The sequence below is a fragment of the Notamacropus eugenii genome, chromosome 2, assembly GCF_028372415.1.
Source record: "Notamacropus eugenii isolate mMacEug1 chromosome 2, mMacEug1.pri_v2, whole genome shotgun sequence".
In the NCBI taxonomy this organism is placed as follows: Eukaryota; Metazoa; Chordata; class Mammalia; order Diprotodontia; family Macropodidae; genus Notamacropus; species Notamacropus eugenii.
Window position 1 is genome coordinate 115,175,855 of NC_092873.1, and position 20,902 is coordinate 115,196,756.

At 35.5% G+C, this 20,902-nt stretch overlaps 1 long non-coding RNA gene across 1 annotated transcript in view; it reads left to right on the forward strand.

Annotated features, from left to right (window-relative positions):
* LOC140526299 (uncharacterized) overlaps window positions 1–10,266 on the forward strand; it is a 109,075-nt gene extending 98,809 nt beyond the window's left edge. Inside the window, exon 4 of the long non-coding RNA XR_011974308.1 lies at window positions 2,274–10,266. This is a non-coding gene — a long non-coding RNA (uncharacterized lncRNA). The remainder of the gene's footprint in view (window positions 1–2,273) is intronic.
* The last annotated feature ends 10,636 nt before the right edge of the window (window positions 10,267–20,902 follow it).

Sequence of the window (20,902 nt, forward strand, 5' to 3'; positions counted from 1 at the left end):
AAACTGTCTGTGGCATTTATAGCTTGAAAAGTCTGGAAGCTGCCATAGCTGCCAGTGATTCACTCCCTTGAGACCTGCTCCAACCCATCTGTACAATCATGACTGATGCTGGATTGTGCTCTGCTCCCAGCCCCATACAACAGACTTTTCCTGTCAGCCTTCCAGGTTGTCTTGACCTGGAAGTTTGTTTCACTCTGTCATTTTGTGGGTTCTGCAGCTCTAGAATTTATTTAGAGTCATTTTTTACAGGTCATTTGAGGGGTTTTGGGGAGAGCTCGAGCAAGCTTCTATTTTCACTTCACTATCTTGTCCTTACCTGTTTTCTGAGAGCATTCTGCTCATCATTTGTTATATAGAACAAGAGTATTTCATCATAATCACATGCCACACTTTGTTCAGTCATTCTCCAATTGATGGACATGCCCCCAATTTCCAATTGCTATAAGTATTTTTTCTGTGTCTAGGTCCTTGTTCTTTAAAAAAAATCTCTTTTGGGATATAGATCTAGTAGTGGTATTGCTAGGTCAAAGGGTATATATGCATGGTTGTATAGCCCTTTGGGCATAGTTTATAATTGCTCTACAGAGTGATTGAATGAGTTCACAACTCCACCAACACTAAATTAATATCTCATTTTCCCACGTCCCCTTTAACATTTGTCATTTTCCTTTCCCTCCTATTAGGCAATGTAATAGGTATAAGGTAGTACCTCAAAATTATTTTAATTTTCATTCCTCCAATCATTAGTAAGTTAGAATATTTTTTCACATGGCTATTGATAGCTTTTTTTACTTCACCTGAAAACTGTTCATATTTTTTGATCATTTATCAATTGGGGAATGGCTCTTTTAAAAAAAAAATCACTCATTTATATGTTAGAGAAATGACCCCTTTATCAGAGAAACTTGCTTCAATATTTTTTTTCACAGTTACTATTGGTAACTCTATTTTCCTACTTCCTATTCCCCCCTTTAATTCTATTCTCTCTCTCCTTTCACCCTCTGCCTCCTCAAAAGTGTTGCTTCTGACTTCCTTCTCCCCCAATCTGCCCTTTCTTCTATCACCCTCCCTTTCTCTTATCCCATTCCCTTTTCAGTTTTTTGTAGAAAAAGATAGATTTCTATATCTAATTGAGTGTGCATGTTATTCCTTTTTTGAGCCAATTGTGACGAGAGTAAGATTTACTCCCTTCCCCTCACCTTTTCCCTCATTGCCTCCACTACAAAAGCTGTTTCTTGCCTTCTTCTATGTGAGATAATTTACTCAATTCTACTTCTCCCTTTCCCTTTCTAACAGTATATTCTTTTCTTTCCACTTAATTTTATTTTTTTAGGTATATCATCACTTCTTATGCAACTCACACCTGTGTCCTCTGTCTATACATACTCCTATATTCCCTAATAAAGAGAAAGTTTTATGAGTTACAAGTAACATTTTCCCATGTAGGAATAAACAGTTTAACCGTGTTAAGTCCCTTGTGATTTCCCTTTCCTATTTACCTTTTTATGCTTCTCTCGCATCTTGTATTTAAAAGTCTAATTTTCTATTCAGTTCTGGTCTTTTCATAAAAAATGCCTGAAAGTCTTCTAATTCATTGAATGTTCATTTTCTGCCCTACATTGTAATCCTAGATTTTTTGTCCTCTAGAATATCATATTCCAAGTACTCTGATGCTTTAATATTGAAGATGCTATGTCTTATGTTATTCTTGCCTCCAAGGGCAAGCAGAGCAGGTGCTGGTGTCCTGTCCCCACAAGGCTCTTTCTCAAGATTTAGGGTTTTTGTTCAGCTCTTTTCAGAGACACTTGTAGGGGCCTGTAAATTTTCAGTTCTTCCAAAGTGGTACGATCTAAGGAGAGGTGTTTACTTCTCTCCTGGCCTGTGCTTGGGTATTTGAGTACCCACCAGTTCTCTTTTCTGCCCTGGGATTGTGAGGAGGGTCTTTGTTCCACTACGGCCTTAAACTCTGATGAGCTAGTGCTCATCTTGGGACTGCCACCCAGGATGGCAACCCAGATCTGAATATGAGTAAAGCAACAGAGTCTTACCTCAGTGCTAACAAAGAAATCATTGTACTCTCTTTATGACCAGTTATTTAATCCCCTTACCATCTGTGGACTGAGAGTTCCAGAAGCAGCCACTATCATTGCTGACTGAGTGGCTCCCAAGGCCTGCTCCTGGTTTACTGAGACCAGAGCTTGCTGGTATAACCTGTGCTGCACTGTGCCCCACTCTCACCCAGGTGTGACAGATTTTTTCTACTGACCTTCTAGGTTGTCTTTGGTGTCTCTGGACTGAGAGACCTAAAAATCACCACTGCTGTCATTGATTCAGTAGCCCCAAGACCTGCTCCTGGTTTGTGGGAACCCATACTCTGCTGGCATTTAATTTGACTGTGCTCCTCTCTCACCATGATGAAACAGACCCTTCCTGCCAATATTCTAAGTTGGCTTGGGCTGGGAAGTTGTTCCACTCTGGCTTTTTGTGGTTTCTGTCACTCCAGAATTTTTTAGAGTCATTATCTGAAGGTATTTGGAGGGGTTTGGGGGAGACAAGTCCATGCCTTTACTCTTCCATCTTGACTCCACCTAGCCAGTAAAATTATAAGAGACCAAGAAATATTAAAGCAAAATATAAAGAATGAAAAATAGAAGAAAATTTGAAATATCTCAAGAAAAACAACTGACATGGAGAACAGATCAAGAAAACAAAGCATAAGAATAATTAGACTACCTGAAAGCTATGATAAAAAAAAGAGTCTTCATACCATAATACAAGAGAACTGCCCAGAAGCATTAGAATAATAGGGGAAAACCGAAATAGAAAACATTCACCAATCACCACCTGAGAGAGATTCTATGACAAAAGCCTACAGGAATATCATGGTTAAATTGCAAAACCCATAGCTCCAGGAACAAATTTTATAAGCAACAAGAAAACAAATTAAAAAATGACGGAACCACAGTTAGAATCACCCAAACCTAGCAGCAGTAATACTAAAGGATCACACATCTTGAAACATTATATATCAAAGAAAAAAAGAACTGGGATTGCAACTGAAAATATTGTATCCAGCTAAATTAAACATAATACTGAATGGAAAAAAAAGATATTCAACGAATGCAGAACTTTCAAGATTTTGTCGCAAAAAACCCACAAACAAACAACCTGAACTTAATAGGAAATTTGGTATACAAGATCCAAGAGAAAAATAAGGTATATATCAAAGACTATTTACAAGGGACTCAATAAGGGCAGACTGCGTACTTTTTATAAAACATATGTATAAGATTGTAATCAATAATTAGAAGTTTGGGTCGACTGGAGTATGATGTCATTCTAAATAAATAAAACATTTATGGAAAGGTAAAAGAGCAAATATCTTATACAAATGAGGGACTAGAGGAAGAACTGACACAAAGGAATTAGATGCGGAAGGAGGACTGGTGATTCTAGAACCCTATTCTCATAGGAAATGGGTTAAAGAAGGAACTGTACACATACATACATACATAAGGATTAAAAAGTCGTCTAAATTCAGAAAGAAATAAAAAGCTAAGGGGATAGGGATGGGGGAGAAAATAAGGAAGGAATTTTTAGAGGGAACCCTACTCACATCAGATCCAGGATAAAGAGAGAACAATATATACATTAAGAAGGGAGTAAAAGTCTTCTAAATTTATAACGAATTAAGAGGGTGAGGGAATAGGATTAGGGGAGTATAGAAGGGTATCTAGATCAATGAAAATGGGATGAAGGAATAACATGTTTGGAAGGCTATAAAAGTCTTCAAAATTCAGATAGAAACAAGAGGGTAAGGGGAAAGGGTGGAAAGAGAGGAAAAAGGGGGATCTTTTTAGGAGGTGTAGGTTAAATAATAGGAGGGCAAAGTAGTGGGTAGAAATAAAGTAGATGACTCAGGAGGGATAGGAAATAGATGCACACAAATAAAATAAAGGTCAGGAGTAGAATTTCTTAGGAAAAAGGTGGGAGTAGTAATCTTGATCTCAGACAAAGTTAAAGCTAAAGTAGATTTCATCAGAAGAGAAAAAAACAGGGACACTATGCTATAGGTAAGCCATATTAATCAATATTGTTTTAGACTATTTAAAATAATTATATAAATAACTATTTAAAATTACAGTATAAGGTTGGAATATTGCTGTGGTGTAAGAAATGATGAGTTGGTGAACTTAGAAATATATGGAAAGACTTGACCTTATCAAGAAAAATGTTGTCCACTCTATGAGAAACAGAAGACAAATATAAGTGTGGTCTTACATAAATGCATATGAATGTATATGTCTATATATGAATAATATTATAGATATTCAAGTACATATGTATATGTGTGTGAGTGTATGTGTATTTATGTTTAATTGTAGCTTTCTTGGGGATGGGAAGGAAGAAGAGGGGAAAAATGAACAAAGTAAAAAGTGCCCAGCAGAGAACAAAAGAAAACTTACAAGGAGGAAAAGAAAAGCTCTGAACACAACATGTAGTATTTATTGTATAGGTTTTCTTGAAATGGAAATTTATTGCTGTACATTTTTAATCCTCTATTACAGTCTGCTGTGCACATGACAATGCTTTTTGTTTCCTTTTCTTATTTGTATTTAAGTTTTAATATTTTACTTTATAATGCATCTTTTTTCTTACTGTGTATCTAAGTTTAAAATAAATTAATAAAATGTTCTTCGTTAAAAGGATTTTTAGTTCTTTCTTGAGTAGACTAGTATATTTAGAGAGGACTTATTGGAAGAGAAAAAAAGAATGAAGAAGTATAAGTCTCAGGATCCCTAATGACAATATTTACAAACTCTGCCCAAGATGTTCCATAATTAATGTCCAATAATAAATAAATACTATTCTAGTGGAGCCAACCAGATTGTTGACACAATATCAAATATCAGAGGGGGAAGAAATTGAATAATTTTAGAGTCTTCATGATGTTAGAGATCTGGCCTGGCAGTCAAGAAGGTTGGAACTCACCTACTGGGTAAATCCCAAATTTTCAGGATTCTAGGCAGCTAAGACTTCACGTGTCAGAGCAAATATCAGTCTATATTAGTAGAAGAAGTGGGGGTTTTCTCATTCAAAATTTCCTACACTAATGAAATCAAAAGAAAAAGAGAAAGGAGATAAAGAAAAATAAAGACAAAAAGAGACAGAGAAACAGAGACAGAAACAGCAGAGATAGAGGGATAGAGTAAAAGAGAGAAGAGAAAGGGACTGTCTTAGATAAAACCCATTTCATATATAGGACATCTGAGATCCCCCAAATGCTGTTGTCTAAAAGTTCTCCCTTCTCATCTCTGTCTCCTGACTTCCTTCATGTTCCAGCTAAAATTCTAGTTTCTACAGGAAATCTTTCCTGCTGCCCCTTTAATTACAGTGCCATACCTATGTTGATTATTTCTCATTTATCTTGTGTATAGCTTGTTTGCTCATAGCTATTTACATGTTGTCTCCCCTGTTGGATAATGAGCTCCTTGAGAGCAAGAATATCTTTTGCCTTCCTATGTATCCTCAATGTGCTCATGAATGGCATGTAGTAGGTGCTTAATAAATGTTTATTATTGCAACTAATAGCATAATTGTGATTCATGACTTTGAATGCAGTGCATGATCCACTAATCTATTTATCCTAGTCAAAGGACTTATTCTATGGCCCCATCCCCAAAAGAAATTCATAATTTGCACTCAATAATGCCTTCCAAAAAGCTTAGGTCATGACTTGTTCAGCTGATAGCCAGGGGGAAAAAGGAGTTTTAAGGGAGTATTGAAAACAGGAAGCATGCCAGATCTCATCTGTAAAGCATTTGGCATTAAGCAATAAGACAATTCACATGATCTTTCAAGTAAAAATAACAGGATTGCTCTGCAATTTGTTCCCACTTTTTAAGAGCTAAAAAAGCAAGTCTTTACTGAGCCAAACCAATATGGTTTGTCTACTGGAAACTTACGATGTGTGATTTATTGCCTGCAACACTGTTGTCTGCAACCAAAGACTGTTGATTCAACCCAAGTCAAGTGTTTATGGAAACTTGATTACTTGGATTTTATCTGTTGGTTCATGTCATTTCCTGGCATTGCTCTCCCCAACACAATGCTGTCCATATTTATACAGTGACGCTTTCACTTAAAATTGCTATCCAGTTTCAAAGACAGTTTTACAAGTTCTTGGAAGCTGTCTGGAAGTAAAAAAAGAACTGATTTGCATATAAACAGCATTAATGACTGCCAAGTGGGCAACATTTACTCTCTAGGATTCTTTGAAGACAGCCCAGAAATTGAGAGCTCTGCAAAGATCATAATGTTGTTCATAGACGTAGAGATAGAAAGGACATTTGAGGTCATCTGATTGTAATGGAGGTTTGGGAAGTAGCTCCCTAGCATCTTAAATGTAGATGATGCCATTTTAATAAACTGAAGGTGTCTTCATCTATGCCAAAATCTGTCCCCCATCATTTTATAGAGTAGTCTTTTTCCTAATTGAAGAGATGAGGTAACTAAGGGTGAATGAAGGAAAATGCTTTGTCTAAATTCCTGTAACTAGTTAGTGGCAGTGTCTATGTTTGAAACTTGTTCATTTGACTCCAAATAAAGCATGTTTCTCCTAGTACCATTATGCTTTGTGGTCTTTCATTTTATTGAAGTCCAGAGAGATTAAATTGCTTTTTGGTGGCAGAGTCAATACTGGAATCTACTTCTTCTAGATGAGTGTCTTCCAAGGAACCCCACCTCTCTGCTCTGGCCAAATTTCCCTATCATACTCCCAGTCATCACATTATACCTGTAATTAACAATATGACCTTAAAAATGGTGTGAAACCATTATTTTCAGTACAATTACTGTACATACTCAAATGGCATTTTTAGTTTTTTCACTCTTTGCAACTAAAACCAGTATTTGTGAAGGTGCTTGCATGGTTAAGATTATGAATCTCATCACTTGCCCATATCTGGATTGAGGAAGAGTAGCTGCAAAACCCTTTACTCTGACTATTAATATCAATTTCTCCTTTTCCCTACTTATGAGAAAGAAATTAAAAAAATTCCCAAAATGTTTATTAAACTCTTAAAACATGGAGAGAAGAACATTAACACAAATTAAGCATTTGTTCCTAGCTTCCAGAAGCTTATAAGATGGCAGAGTTAAGATAAGATCACGAATGACCATAATACAAAAAGCAGTTGATTAAGAAAAAAAAAAATCTATGGAATGTTTATTGAATCAAATATGTGAATTAGGATGACTCTTGATGGCTTTGTAGATGATTTGACATTTGAGCTGTGTCCTGGAAGACAATATTTTTTTTTTAAGGAGGTCCAAAGATCTGGATATATATGGGGTTTTGGTGCAGGATGGACTCCACTCCAAATTATAACATGTACAAAAGCAAAGAGGCAGAAGAGCCTGAACTATGCTTGTAGACTTTATCTACAATCATTTATGAGATGTGTATGATGCCTCAGGTACTGCATTACATACCAGAAATACAAAGATAGAAGCGTCATTATCCCTGCTGTCAATGAAGTAGCAGTCTATTGAGAGAGACATCATATGTATGCTAAATACAGACAACAAAGTATAAAGTAAATACGAATTTCGGGGAGAGGGACACACTGGCAGTTGGGGCTTAAGAATAAGCATCATGTAGAAAGTGGCTCTTGAGGTGAGTCTTGGTGGAAACTAGGGGTTCACAGAGGCAAAAATGAATTGCAAATATGGGGAACAGCAAGTACAAAGGGACTTAAAAAGGAGAGGCATGGCATTAGTGAGGAAAAATAAGAATAATACCAGAGTATATGAAGAGGAATAATGTGTAATAAGGCTACAGAGTTAGGTTTATACTAGTTTGTATGGGGCTTCAAATGCCATGGGAGATTATAGAGGTGATAATATTTAGAACTTATTAGATACGGGAATGACATGAGTAAACCTACACATTAGGAAAATCACTTTGGACTCTGTATGGAGCTGGGAGAAACTTGAGGATTGTAAATTATTTAGAAATTACTATAATAATCTAGGGAAGAGAGGATGAGTGCTGGAACTAGTATGGTGAATGTGTGAGTACAGAGAAAGAGATAGATGAGAGAACTTTCGAGGAAGTGAAAACAACAAAAACTGACACCTGACAATGTCTGGTGAGAAAGATCCTGTGACATATTAATTTGAAAGCAAAATGTTCATTAAACCTATGAGAGCTGAAGGAAAGAGAAACAAATCAGGACCTGAAAAATGGAATGTTGAATATAAAATTCCAGCTAACATTCTTCAAGGCAACATAAAGGTCTAAATGCTAGATAATAAAGAACTTAGACAATTCTACGCAAAGCCTTGCACAATTTCTTACTTTGGAAACTGAGTCTATAAATCATTCTTAACTTTTTTTATTAGTCTTTTTTACCATTATATTTTATTTATCTCATTCTATATTGGTTCTCTACAGTGCAGCAACGGGGAACTTTCCTATTAATCCCCCTATGAAATTGCTACACCTCTTTCAGTTGGCTCCACCATTGCAGGATTTTTCCTGGGGCAGTATTTTTAGGGGTTTTTGAGGTCTTTAAGGGAGAGTGAGAATGACTTAATGCTTACTCTGCCATCTTAACTCCCAGAATACCTTTCCTATTTTTTAAGATGTTATTATCTTCAGTAATTTTTATGCTTCCTTTACAAATCTATTGACTCTTCTTACATCATTTTTTTGCATTATTCTCATTTCTTTTCCCACTTTTTCACTTACCTTTCTTATTTGATTTATAAAATGCCTTTAAAGCTTTTCCTTCAGTTCTTTTTGGGTCTGAGACCAATTCACATTTTTCTTTAAGGTTTTAGATGTAGTAGTTTTGAATTTGTTGTTTTCCACTGAGTTTGTCTTTTGATCTTCCCTGTCACCATAGCAATTTTCTACAGTCAAGATCTTTTTGTTGTTTGGTTCTTTCTACCAGCTTATTTCTTGACTTTTAAGTTTATGTTAAAGTTATGCTTTGTTCCTGAGGTGGAGAAGGCACTGTCCCAAACTTCGGTTTTTATGAATCGCTATTTTCAGACATAGTTCTGGAGGTCTGTACATTTTCAGTTATTCTAAGGTGTTATAATCTAAGACCTGTGTTTACTAGTATCCTGGTCTTTGCTCCAGCTTTCAGCGACCACAAACAATCCTTTCTTCCCTGGAACCCAAGGTCCCAGATCCCATGTATCCATAAACTCTGTTGTGCTAGTGCTCCTTCTGGGAATGCTTGCCCTGGGACTGTGACCATGTCATCTACATGCCTTATATGAGTTCATTGCAAGAAAGGACCAATGCTACTTTGGCCTTGGGTGATGTGATAAATATTATCTAGTTCCCTAACATTACTGAAGGATATTCTTTTCTTTGTGTCACTGCACTGGTATACAGTTCCACCACTGATCATAAGACCATTCCAAACTATACTTTTCTAAGCAATCTGACCATCAATGGTTTCACACTTGTCACCTTTGGTGAAGGCAATTAAGGTGTCAGATATTACCCTTCTAAGACCTCAATGGAGTAGTCATATTCACTTAAACTATTTACTAAATTTCATATATTTAATCTGAAACCATTGAGAACTAGTGATTCTGGGATACTTCTTTGTCTGTAATAATAAGGCTTACTCCCCACTTCCCCCTACTTGTTTTAGGACATGAAAAATCACATATTTGGTGTTACCATTATCAGTCTCTAATCACACCACAGGATTAGTGGTGGAAAAAAATCTACCAGAAACCTGGGAGCATGATGGCTTAAATATCAAAAAATGAAAAAAAATTCATGGGAGATGGCTACAATACCAAACCTTGTAAAAAAAACATGGAAAGGAGATGAAATTCCTCTCATCCCTAATTCCATATATTGGCACCTCTGCATTGGAATAGGCAGCTAGTAACCTCTCCTCTGAGAATAAGAAACTTGCCCAAATCACAAGTAAGTCTATCTCCTCCCTCCAAAATAAAGTATATTCTTTAGCACAAATGGTGTTAATGATCTTAGACCTTTTTTGCATCTTCACAAAGAGGGGGCTGTGTTGTGATGAACCAGTCTTCTTGTTCCTACATTAAACTCTCAGGAGAAATCAAGACAAGGCTTCAGAAGATCCAACAGATGGAATTCTTTTTACTTCACTTGGCTACATGGAATTGGCCTGGTAACAACCCTAGTAAATGAGTCATTATTCCCCTAAACTTTATAATTCTTTTTAGACTTTGCATTAGTAGCTCTGTGAAAGTCTATCCCAGACTAGTCCTAGATAGATTCATATTAGTACACTTGACTGATGATAATCATGTTAAAAATCTTTTAGAATTAAAATGTAATGATTTTTAGGAGATTAAACCTCCCATGGATCAAGGGGGGATTTGAAAGAACCAAATTGACTTCCTTTTGTATCAGTACTGATATTTCGTGCTACTACTGGTGTTATCTCATTTTTCTGAGTTGTTTTCCTGTAAGTTATGTAATTTGGGGGAAGTCTTTCATTAGTGTGCCACTAATTATTTTTTAATTAATTAATTTTTTAGTGTTCATTCATGTTCACAGGATTTTTAGTTCTAAATTTTCTCCCCGTCTCTCCCCTCTCCTGCCCCATGCATTCTGCTTACCCTTCCCCAAATCTGCTCACCCTTTTATCTCCCCCCATCCACTTCCCCCTTACTTTCTTGTAGGGCAAGATAGCTTTCCATACTCCATTGCATATCTTTCCTATTTCCCATTTACATATAAAAATTTTAATGTTTGTTTTTAAAATTTTGGGTTCCAAATTCTCTTCCTTTCTCCCTCCCCACCCACCTTCACTGAGAAGGCAAGCAATCCAATTTGCTTACACATATGTAGTTAAGCAAAGCAATTCCACAATAGTCATGTTGTTAAAGATGAACTACATCTCCCTTGATCCTATCCCACATACCACTTATTCTACTTTCAATTTTCACCCTGTCCCTTTTCAAAAGTGTTTGCTTCTGACCCTTCTATCGTCCTCCCTTCCTCCCTGCCTTTATCACCTTCCCCCTTCCTGTCCTGTAGGGTACGATATCCAATTGAGTGTGGATGTTATTCCATCCTTAAACCAAATCTGATGAGAGTAAAGTTCACTCATTCCCTCTCACCTTCCCCCTCTTCCCCTCCATTGTGAAACTTTACACTTGCCTCTTTTATGTGAGATAATTTACCCCTTTCTATCTCTCCCTTTCTCCTTTCAATATAATTCTGTATCTCTTCTTAACCTTATTTTTTTAGACATCATCTCTTCATATTCAAATCACCCTATGTCTTCTATCTATCTGTCTATCTGTCTATCTATCTATCTATCTATCTATCTATCTATCTATCTATCTATCTATCTATCTATATCTATCTATCTATCTATCTATCTATCTATCTATCTATCTATCTATATCTATCTATCTATCTATCTATCTATCTATCTATCTATCTATCTATCTATCTATCTATCTATCTATCTATCCATCTGTCTATATTTCCCCTGACCAGCCTAATACTAAGCAAGGTCTCATGATTTACAGATATCATCTTTCCATGTAGGAATGTAAGCAGTTCAAGTTTAATAAGTCCTTATGATTCCTCTTTCCTGTTTATGATTCTTTTCATGATTCTCTTGATTCTTGTATCTGAAAGTCAAATTTTCTGTTTAGCTCTGATGTTTTCAACAAGAATGCTTGGAAGTCCTCTATTTTATTGAAATTCCATTTTTCCCCTGAAGGACTATACTCAATTTTGATGGGTAAGTGATTCTTGGTTTTAATCCTACCTCCTCTGACCTCTGGAATATTATATTCCAAGTCCTTCAATCCGTTAATGTAGAAACTGATACATCTTGTGTTATCCTGATTGTTTCTAAATACTTGAATTTTACCTTTTTGAATGCTTGCAATATTTTCTCCTTGGCTTGGGAGCTCAGAAATTTGGCTATGACAGTCCTAGAAATTTTCCTTTTGGGATCTCTTTAAGGAGACAATCAGTGGATTCTTTCAACATCTCTTTTACCCTCTGATTCTAGAATATCAGGACAGTTTTCCGTGGTAATTTCTTGAAAGATGATGTCTAGGCTCTTTTTTTGATCATGGATTTCTAGTAGTCTAGTAATTTTTCAATTGTCTCTCCTAAATATATTTTCCAGGTCAGTTGTTTTTCCAATGAGATATTTCAAACTGTCTTCTTTTTTTTCATTCTTTTGGCTTTGTTTTTAAAATGTCTTGATTTTTCATAAACTCTTTAGCTTCCATCTGCTCCATTCTAATTTTCAAGAAATTATTTTCTTCAGTGAGATTTTAGACCTCCTTTTTCATTTGACCAATTATGCTTTTTAGGGCATTCTTCTACTCATTGACCTTTTCGATCTTTTTTGCCATTTGGATTAGTCTATTTCATAAGGTGTTTTTTTTTTTTTTTCCAGCATTTTTTGGGTCCCCTTTAGCAAGCTGTTGACTTGTTTGTCATGATTTTATTGCATCACTCTCATTTCTCTTTTCAATTTTTCCTCTACTTCTCTTGCTTGATTTTCAAAATCCTTTTTGAACTCTTCCATGGCCACAGACTAATTCATATTTTTCTTGGATTTGGATGTAGGAGTTTTGACTTTGTTGTCTCCTTCTGGTTGTATGTTTTGATCTTCATTGTTAACAAAGTAAGATTCTATAGCCTGATTTTTTTCCTGTTTTTGTTAATTTTCTCAGGTAATTACTTGACTTTTGAGCTCTTTGTCAAGATAGTTCTCTGCTTCCAGTGGGTGTGAGGGTGTACTGTCAGCTGTTTGATCCCCTCACAATCTGTGGGTCTAGAACTCCAGAAACAGCTGCTGCCACTGCCTCTGTTGCTACTGTCACTTCTGTAGACTCTTCAGCCACCTCCACCACCCTGGAATTAGGGTTTCACCACTCTCCTATCTCACACATGTCTAATAGGTTTTTTCCACTGACCTTTCAATTTGTCTGCATTTTGAAGTCATGAAGTCTGAAAACCACCACAGGTACAAGAGATTCAGTCCCCCCAAGGCATGCTCATGTCCCATCTGTGCTGGTGCAGCCCATACCAGACAGCACTCTGATCCCAGCCTGACAGGATGGATGCTTCCCATCAACATCCTTCCAGGATGTGCTGGGTTGGAAATTTTTTTCACTCCATCATTCTGTGGTTTCTGCAGCTTCAAAATTTGTTTAGATTAATTTTTTAAAGGTATTTGGATGGATTTGGGTGGAGAGCTCTAGAAAGTCCCTGCTTTTACTCTGCCATCTTGACTCTATCCCATATTCTTAACCTTTTAAAGAAATTTCTTCTAAGCTAAAGTTACCAATAAAATACTGTGATGGCTCCAACTAGCCAAGAAAATCCAGAAATGATACAGCATTTTTGAAATCCATACCAAACAAGTTGTTAGATTAAGTTTTTTGCAAATTCTTTCTTTTGAGAACTCCTTTCTATACAGATTTAGAAGTTGGATCATACATTTTATTTGCTACCTTCCACTCTGACCTATGAAGCTGACACAGTGACAATCATTTTTGAAACATCTGTTAACAGGTAGTGTTATTAACTACTATTTCATCAAATACATGCATTCCTTGTTCAATTGTCTTAATACTCCTTTCTAGAACTTCTTATTATGATTAAATAAAATCTTTCTCTTGCTTATTTCTTTGTCAGAATAATATTTATCATTTATTAAGCCCAGATACCAATCCTCAACACTGTAAGATGGATGGTAAGATAATGTTAATAAACCATTAATTCATTCTATATAATATCACCCTACCCTGTGAACAGAAACTTCTGGGGACAGTATGATCAAACATGTAATTTAATTACTCTCCCAAATTAGAGATTGAATTGAGGTATCTATTTCTTAATCTAATGATATTAATGACAAATACAGTTGTCTCAACTACAGTAAATGTAGTGCATCTTAATGTTCGGGGTAGTGTCAATGAAAGAATATCATAAGTTTTTCCATTGAACTTCTATGTCCTCTTTGATATTTGTGAGTTGAGACATCTGGACACTGCCAGAGCTGGCAATGATTCAGTTTCTTGGGGTCTGCTCTGATCCTCTTTGTGCTGGCAGGGCCCACCTGGGACTGTGTTTTGCTCCATTCTCAGGATAGGGTGAGAGATGCTTCCTGTCCACCTTCCAGGCTCTCATGGGCTGGAGATTTGTTTCAATCCACCATTTTGTGGGTTCCACAGTTCTAGAATTGGTTTAGAGTCATTTTTACAGGTATTTTCAAGGGTTTATGAGGGAGAACTACCTGCTTTTACTCTGCCATCTTGGTTTCACCCCCCCCCCCCCCCCCACTAATTGTTTTTGTAGAATATAGGTAGATGGAACCAATCAGAGTCCTAAAACTCAAGAAATTTCCTAAATCTGAAAATAGTAAATATAAAAATACAAATCCTTATAAATCTCTCTTCATGGTCTTTGGGTCTGCTAAGGGTCCTGGACCTGATTAGTTCTGCAATCATATCCTTGTCAATAAATAAATCACATAGTTCAGGCTTTGCCTCCTTTGTTATAAAATTCCTTGCAGCAGTAGGCTGTTTGAATGTAGGCACTGTTATGCATTCTATCTTTATACCCATAGCATAGTTACTTTATCCAGTTAAAATTAAATAATAAATGCTCAATAGAGTATATTGAATTTCATTGGAATTGGAGGCAGAGGAATTCAATTCCAAACATGACTTTTCAATTTTATTGAATCTCAAAATTTGAAAGAATATCAGACCATCTTGTTGAATCAATCCCTGAACAGGAAGCACCATTGTAGGAATTATTCTCAATCTTTTTAAGTTCAAAGTAAAGATCACTTTGCACTCAAAAATTATTGAACACCTCCAAAGAGCTCTTTTTATGTAGGTTACATCTAATAATATTTACTATATTAGAAATTAAAAGTGGTAAATTTTAATACCTAGTCTTTTATTCATTCATTGTAATAATATAAATGTACATGCTATATTTTAATATAAAGTAATTAAACCTTCATGAAGCATACAATATTTTTACTTCTATTTGATTCTTGATACTCTGCAGCAAAAAATGATTATTTTAAAATTTTCTGCTGTACTCCAGATTTCTATATCACCTTTCTCCTGACCCTCTCAGATGAGTTATTAACTTTATACATTACTAAGAAAACTGGTTATTTATCTTGAGCCTCCTTTTCTACATTTTCCTCATCTCAAAACCCTTTGACTTCATGCCTCACAATATATTTCTTTCCCTCAGTCTTTGATCAAAAGGGAGCAATTCAAATTTTTCAGATCACATCATTTTTAATGTCATCCTTTCCTGTCTTGTTCAAGAAACTGTCTTCACTATCACTGCCCCTATCTCTCAAATCTTGATTGTCTTCTTTATCTCCTTCCATATTTCCTTCAAGCATACCCAAGCATCCCCATCCAAAAAAAATTAACAAGATTCTACCATCCCCTCTGGCTATCATCCTATATTTATCCTCTGTGTGCAGCCAAACTCTTTGAAAAGCTGTCTACTTTCATTGTCTCCATTTCCTCTCATCTCACTCTTTTCTAAACCATCTGTAGTCTGCCTTTAGACCTCATCACTCATCTAAAACTGTTCTCTCTGAAATTAGTATTGGTATCTTAATTTCCAAATCTAATGGTCTACACTCAGGACATTTTATTTTCTGTGATCCTCTCTACCTTATGTTTGTTCATAAGCTCTCTCATTATTCACAAATCCAAAAGGTAACATATTTTATGCCCCACTACTTTCTTTTTGACATTACCTTTTATATCTATGTCCATTTAAAATTTATCTGTGTTTCTGATGTGAGAATTTGGACTAAACAGACTTCATTTCATACAATTTTCTATTAATTATCAGGTATACTAAAGTAAATCCTACCTCTGGAAGTTTTGGCTTTAGGTTTATCAAACAAACTGTGTTAGGACACTATATTCATTTACTTCCATATGTTGTGTAACTTGTTCTACTGATTTATCTCTCTAACACATATCATTGTCTCAAGTCTAGTGCACTTTCCCTCTCCCCTCAGATTTCTAGTTGAGAGACAAGTTAGTGTGTCAATCTTAACGTTTCTTATTATTTTTAGAAATATTTATGTACTAACGTAGTACAAAAGTTTAGCTGGAAATCTGAGGGGAGAAGAGAAATGCACCAAGGTGGGAGCCTTGAGCCAATGGCATTAGAGAATAACCATTATCTCTCAGGGCTACTCTTTAACCCTAAGGAAGATATGCAACTAGTCTAAGTTTTGGTAATAATGGGAGTAGGACTTAAAGAGTTTTTAGGTACCACATATTTTCTTGCTAATTTTAGCAGGGGGCTAAAAGAGTTAGGGAATAATATATAAAATTATTGATATTTATTTAGATTTTCTGTATTTACTGACACTTTTCCAAAGTACTAAATTTTTCAACTTTTATATGATTAGCTAATCTAGGGTTCTCTGAACAAATCATCATATTATCTCCATAAGGTGATAATTTTATTTCTTCATTTTCCTCATTCTTATTTCAATTGTTTTTAGGGATTATTGCTATACCATGAATTTATAACAGAATATATAATAGTAGCAGTGATAGTGAACATGTTTGTTTTACCCCTGATCTCATGAAAAATTTCCTCTTTTATTCCCATTAAATATGATAACTGACTTTTTAGTTTTGTTTTTGATAGATTTTGTTCATAGTATTATGGAAATATTCATGCATTTCTAAGCATTTTAATTTTTTTTGCTGAAATGGGGATTGATTTTCCCAGAGGAATTTTTTAACTATTATTTGGAACACCTATAATTTTTGTTCTTACTAACAAGACCCATATTTTTTAAAATAACATCCCTAATAATAACCAAATGAGAGTTGCAGGTTTAAATCCAATCTTGTTATTTTGTATGATCTTCTTTAATGTTTATTTATTTATTTTTAGTTTTCAACATTCATTTCCACAAAATTTTGAATTCCAAATTTTTGCCCCATCACTCCTCTTCCACCATCTTAAAACGCTGTGCATTCTGATTACCCCTTACCCCAATCTGCCTTTTCTTCTATCACATCTCTCCCTTCTTTTATCCCCGTCTTCTCTCTTTTCTTGTGGGGCAAGATAGATTTCTATACCCCATTACCTGTATTTCTTATTTCCCAGTTGCATGCAAAAACAATTCTCGACATTTGTTCCTAAAACTTTGAGTTCCAACTTCTCTCCCTCCTCCTTCCCGACCCATCCCCACTGAGAAGGCAAGTAATTCAATATAGGTCATACATGTGTAGTTTTGCAACAGACTTCCATAATAGTCATGTTATGAAAGACAACTATATTTCCCTCCACCCTACCTTGCCTCCAATTTATTCTATTCTCTCTTTTGATTTTGTCCCTTCCCAAAAGTGTTTGCTTCTAGTTACTCCCTCCTCTCATTTTCCCTCCCTTATATCATCCCCCACCCCACTTTTCCCATTCTTCCTTACTTTCTTGTAGTGTAATATAGATTTTCATCAAATTGAGTGTGTGTATTATTCCCTCCTTAAGCCAAATGTGATTAGTGTAAGCTTCACTTTTTCTCTTACCTCCCCCCTTTTCCCTCCATTTTTCTTGTCTTTTTTTATGAGATAATTTGTCCCATTCCATTTCTCCCTTTCCCCTCTCAGTATTTTCCTCTCTCACCCCTTAATTTTATTTTTTAGATACCATCTCTTCCTATTCAACCCACCCTGTGCTCTCTGTCTGTATGTGTGTGTGTCTATGTGTATAATTCCATCAACTACCCAAATGCTGAGAAAAGTTTCAAGAATTACAAATATTATATTTCCATGTAAACAGTTCAAATTTAGTAAGTCCTTTATGATTTCTCTTTGCTGTTTGCTTTTCATGCTTCTCTTGATTCTTGTGTTTGAAAGTCAAATTTTCTCTTCATCTATACTCTTTTCATCAAGAATGCTTGAAAGTCCTTTATTTAATTGAATGACCATTTTTTTCCCCTCAAGTGTCATACTCAGTTTTGCTGGGTAGGTGCTCTTGGTTTTAATCCTAGTTTATTTGACTTCTGGAATATGATATTCTAAATCCTTCAGTCTCTTAACGTAGAAGCTGCTAGATCTTGTGTTAGCCTGATTGTATTTCCACAATATATGAATTGTTTCTTTCTAGCTGCTTGTAATATTTTCTCCTTGACTTGGAAACTCTGGAATTTGGCTACAATATTCCTAGGAGTTTCTCTTTTTGGATCTCTTTCAGGAGGTGATTGGTGGATTCTTTAAATATTTATTTTGCCCTCTGATTCTAGAATAGCAGGGCAGTTTTCCTCAATAATTTCATGAAAGACAATGTTTAGGCTTTTTTTTTTTTTTTTTTTTTTTGATAATGGCTTTCCGGTAGTCACATTTAAATTGTCTCTCCTGGATCTATTTTCCAGGTCAGTTGTTTTTCCAATGAGATATTTTACATTGTCTGCTATTTTTTTTCATTCTTTTGATTCTGTTTGGTAATTTCTTGGTTTCTCATAAAGTCATTACCTTCCATCTTCTCTATTCTAATTTTTAAAAAGCATTTTTCTCCAGTGAGCTTTTGAACTTCCTTTTCCATTTGGCTAATTCTGCTTTTTAAAGCACTCTTCTCCTCATTAGCTTTTTGGACCTCTTTTGCCAATGGAGTTAGCCTACTTTTAAAGGTCTTATTTTCTTCAGCATTTTTTGAGTCTCTTTTAGCAAGCTGTTGACTTGCTTATCATGATTTACTTGCATTGCTCTTATTTCTCTTCCCAATTTTCCTCCACCTCTCTTACTTGATTTTCAAAATCCTTTTTGAGGTCTTATGTGGCCTGAGACCATTGCTTATTTGTATTAGAGGTTTTGAATGTAGAAGTCTTGACTTTTAGTTCTTCCTCTGATGGTAAATAATGTTCTTCCTCATCCAAAAGGATGGAAGAAAATACCTATTTGCCAAGAAAGTAGTCTTGGACATTTTCCCAATCAGTTATTTGACTTTTGAGTCCTTTTCTAAGACAAGGGTATATTCTGGAGATATGTAAGTTCTCAGTTCCTCCAAAGTGGTACAATCAAGGGAGCAGAGTTTGCTTCTCTCCTGGACTGCACTTTGGTCTGGGAGATATCACAAGCTTCTCTACCCAGGATCTTTGAAGCTGTCTTTGGCATTTGTGGGTTGAGCAGTTTGGGAACTGTAGCTGCTGTTGCTGCAGGGGATTCCACCCTTGAGGCCTGTTTGCTCCAGGTGGCCAAGGCTGGGCTGCACTCTGCTCTGAGATCAGTGTGATAGAGTTTTACTACCCAGAATCTGCAAGGTGGGTTCTCCCTCTATAATCGCTTCCAGTTCCACCATTCTAGTGTGTTCCTCCTCACCTCAAGGACATCACTTAGGGCTGAGATTCAGATGTGTGACTTGATTCCCCCAGGGGTTTTAGGTGGAGGGCTCTAAAAATGGATGCTGTACAGCAGCTATGGCTGCTGCTCTGGGGCTGCTGGGGCCAGACTATGTTTCCTTTTCCCCCAAGTGAAAACACTTTCTCACTGACCTTTGAAGCTGTCTTTGGCATTTGTGGGTTGAGTAATCTGGGAACCACAGGTGCTGTCAGAGATTCCATCCTAGAGGCCTGCTCACAGCATGCAGCAAAGGCTGGGTTTTGTTCTGAGGGCTGCACTCCTCTCCAAGCCTGATGTGAATTCTGTCTGTCTTCCAGGTTGTCTTGGGCTGGAAATCTCTTTCACTCTCATTTTGTGGCTTTTGTTGCCCTAGAAATTGTTTAGGATCATTTTTTTTATAGATGTTTTATGGGCTATGGAGGAAGAGCTAGAGTAGGTGAGTCTTTCTACTCTGCCATCTTGTCTCTGATCCCTCTTACATATAATCTTTTGATATATGTTGATATAAACACTTTGCTAATAGTTTTACTAATTTTTTATTACTGATATTCCTTGGGGATATTCATCTATAGTTTTTTATATTTAAATTTCTTTTTCTTTTTTTTTGGAGGCAATTAGAGCTAAGTGACATGGCTAGGGTCACACTGTTAGTAAGTATCTGAGGTCATATTTGAACTCAGGTCCTTCTGACTCCAGGGATGGGAATATATTTAACATGCCACCCAGCTGCTCCTTTTTTGTTTAAATTCTATGTAATTTAGGTATCAAGACTATATGCCATAGAATGAATTTGACAGGATTTATGAATCTTCTGGTTTTATAAATGGTTTTATATAATATTGAAATTGACCATTTATTTAGTGTTTAATAAGACTCCGATGTGATTCCATTTATTCTGTTTCCATTTCCTTTTCTTCTTTGAAGTTCATTTCTGCTTCTTTTACTGAGAATGAGCAATTTGAACTCCTTTGCCTCTTATCTACATATTTTTTCTTAATATTTATCAATTTAATTTAAATTCCTGATTTTATTGGCATATAGTAAATTAAAGTAGTTTCTTATAATTTCCTTTTTGCTTCCTTCTTTTCATGAATTATTTAAAAATTTTGTTCCTGGTAACTAGCTTTTGCTATTTCTTTCTGAATAGATTTTCTGAATAGATTCTGAATAAATTTTATATATTAAAATTGCATGTTTTTATTTCAATTTTGTCATTCTCTTCTATTATTTAAACTCTTATTTATTTATTAGATAAGGATTTCTTTTTTTGTTTTCTAGATTTTGAAGAAGATGTATGTTGAGTTCATCATTTTTCCCCTTCATTTACTGATGTAAGGGTTTAGAAAAAAGAAATTTTCATCTAAGGAGAGATTTGACTCATTCTAGAATTTTTTTGTATATTGTCTTATTTTCCAATAAATTTATCACTTTTTATGATTTTTCTTTGACTTTTTCAATTTAAACTACTTATTCTTCAATTAAGTTTTACCTTATT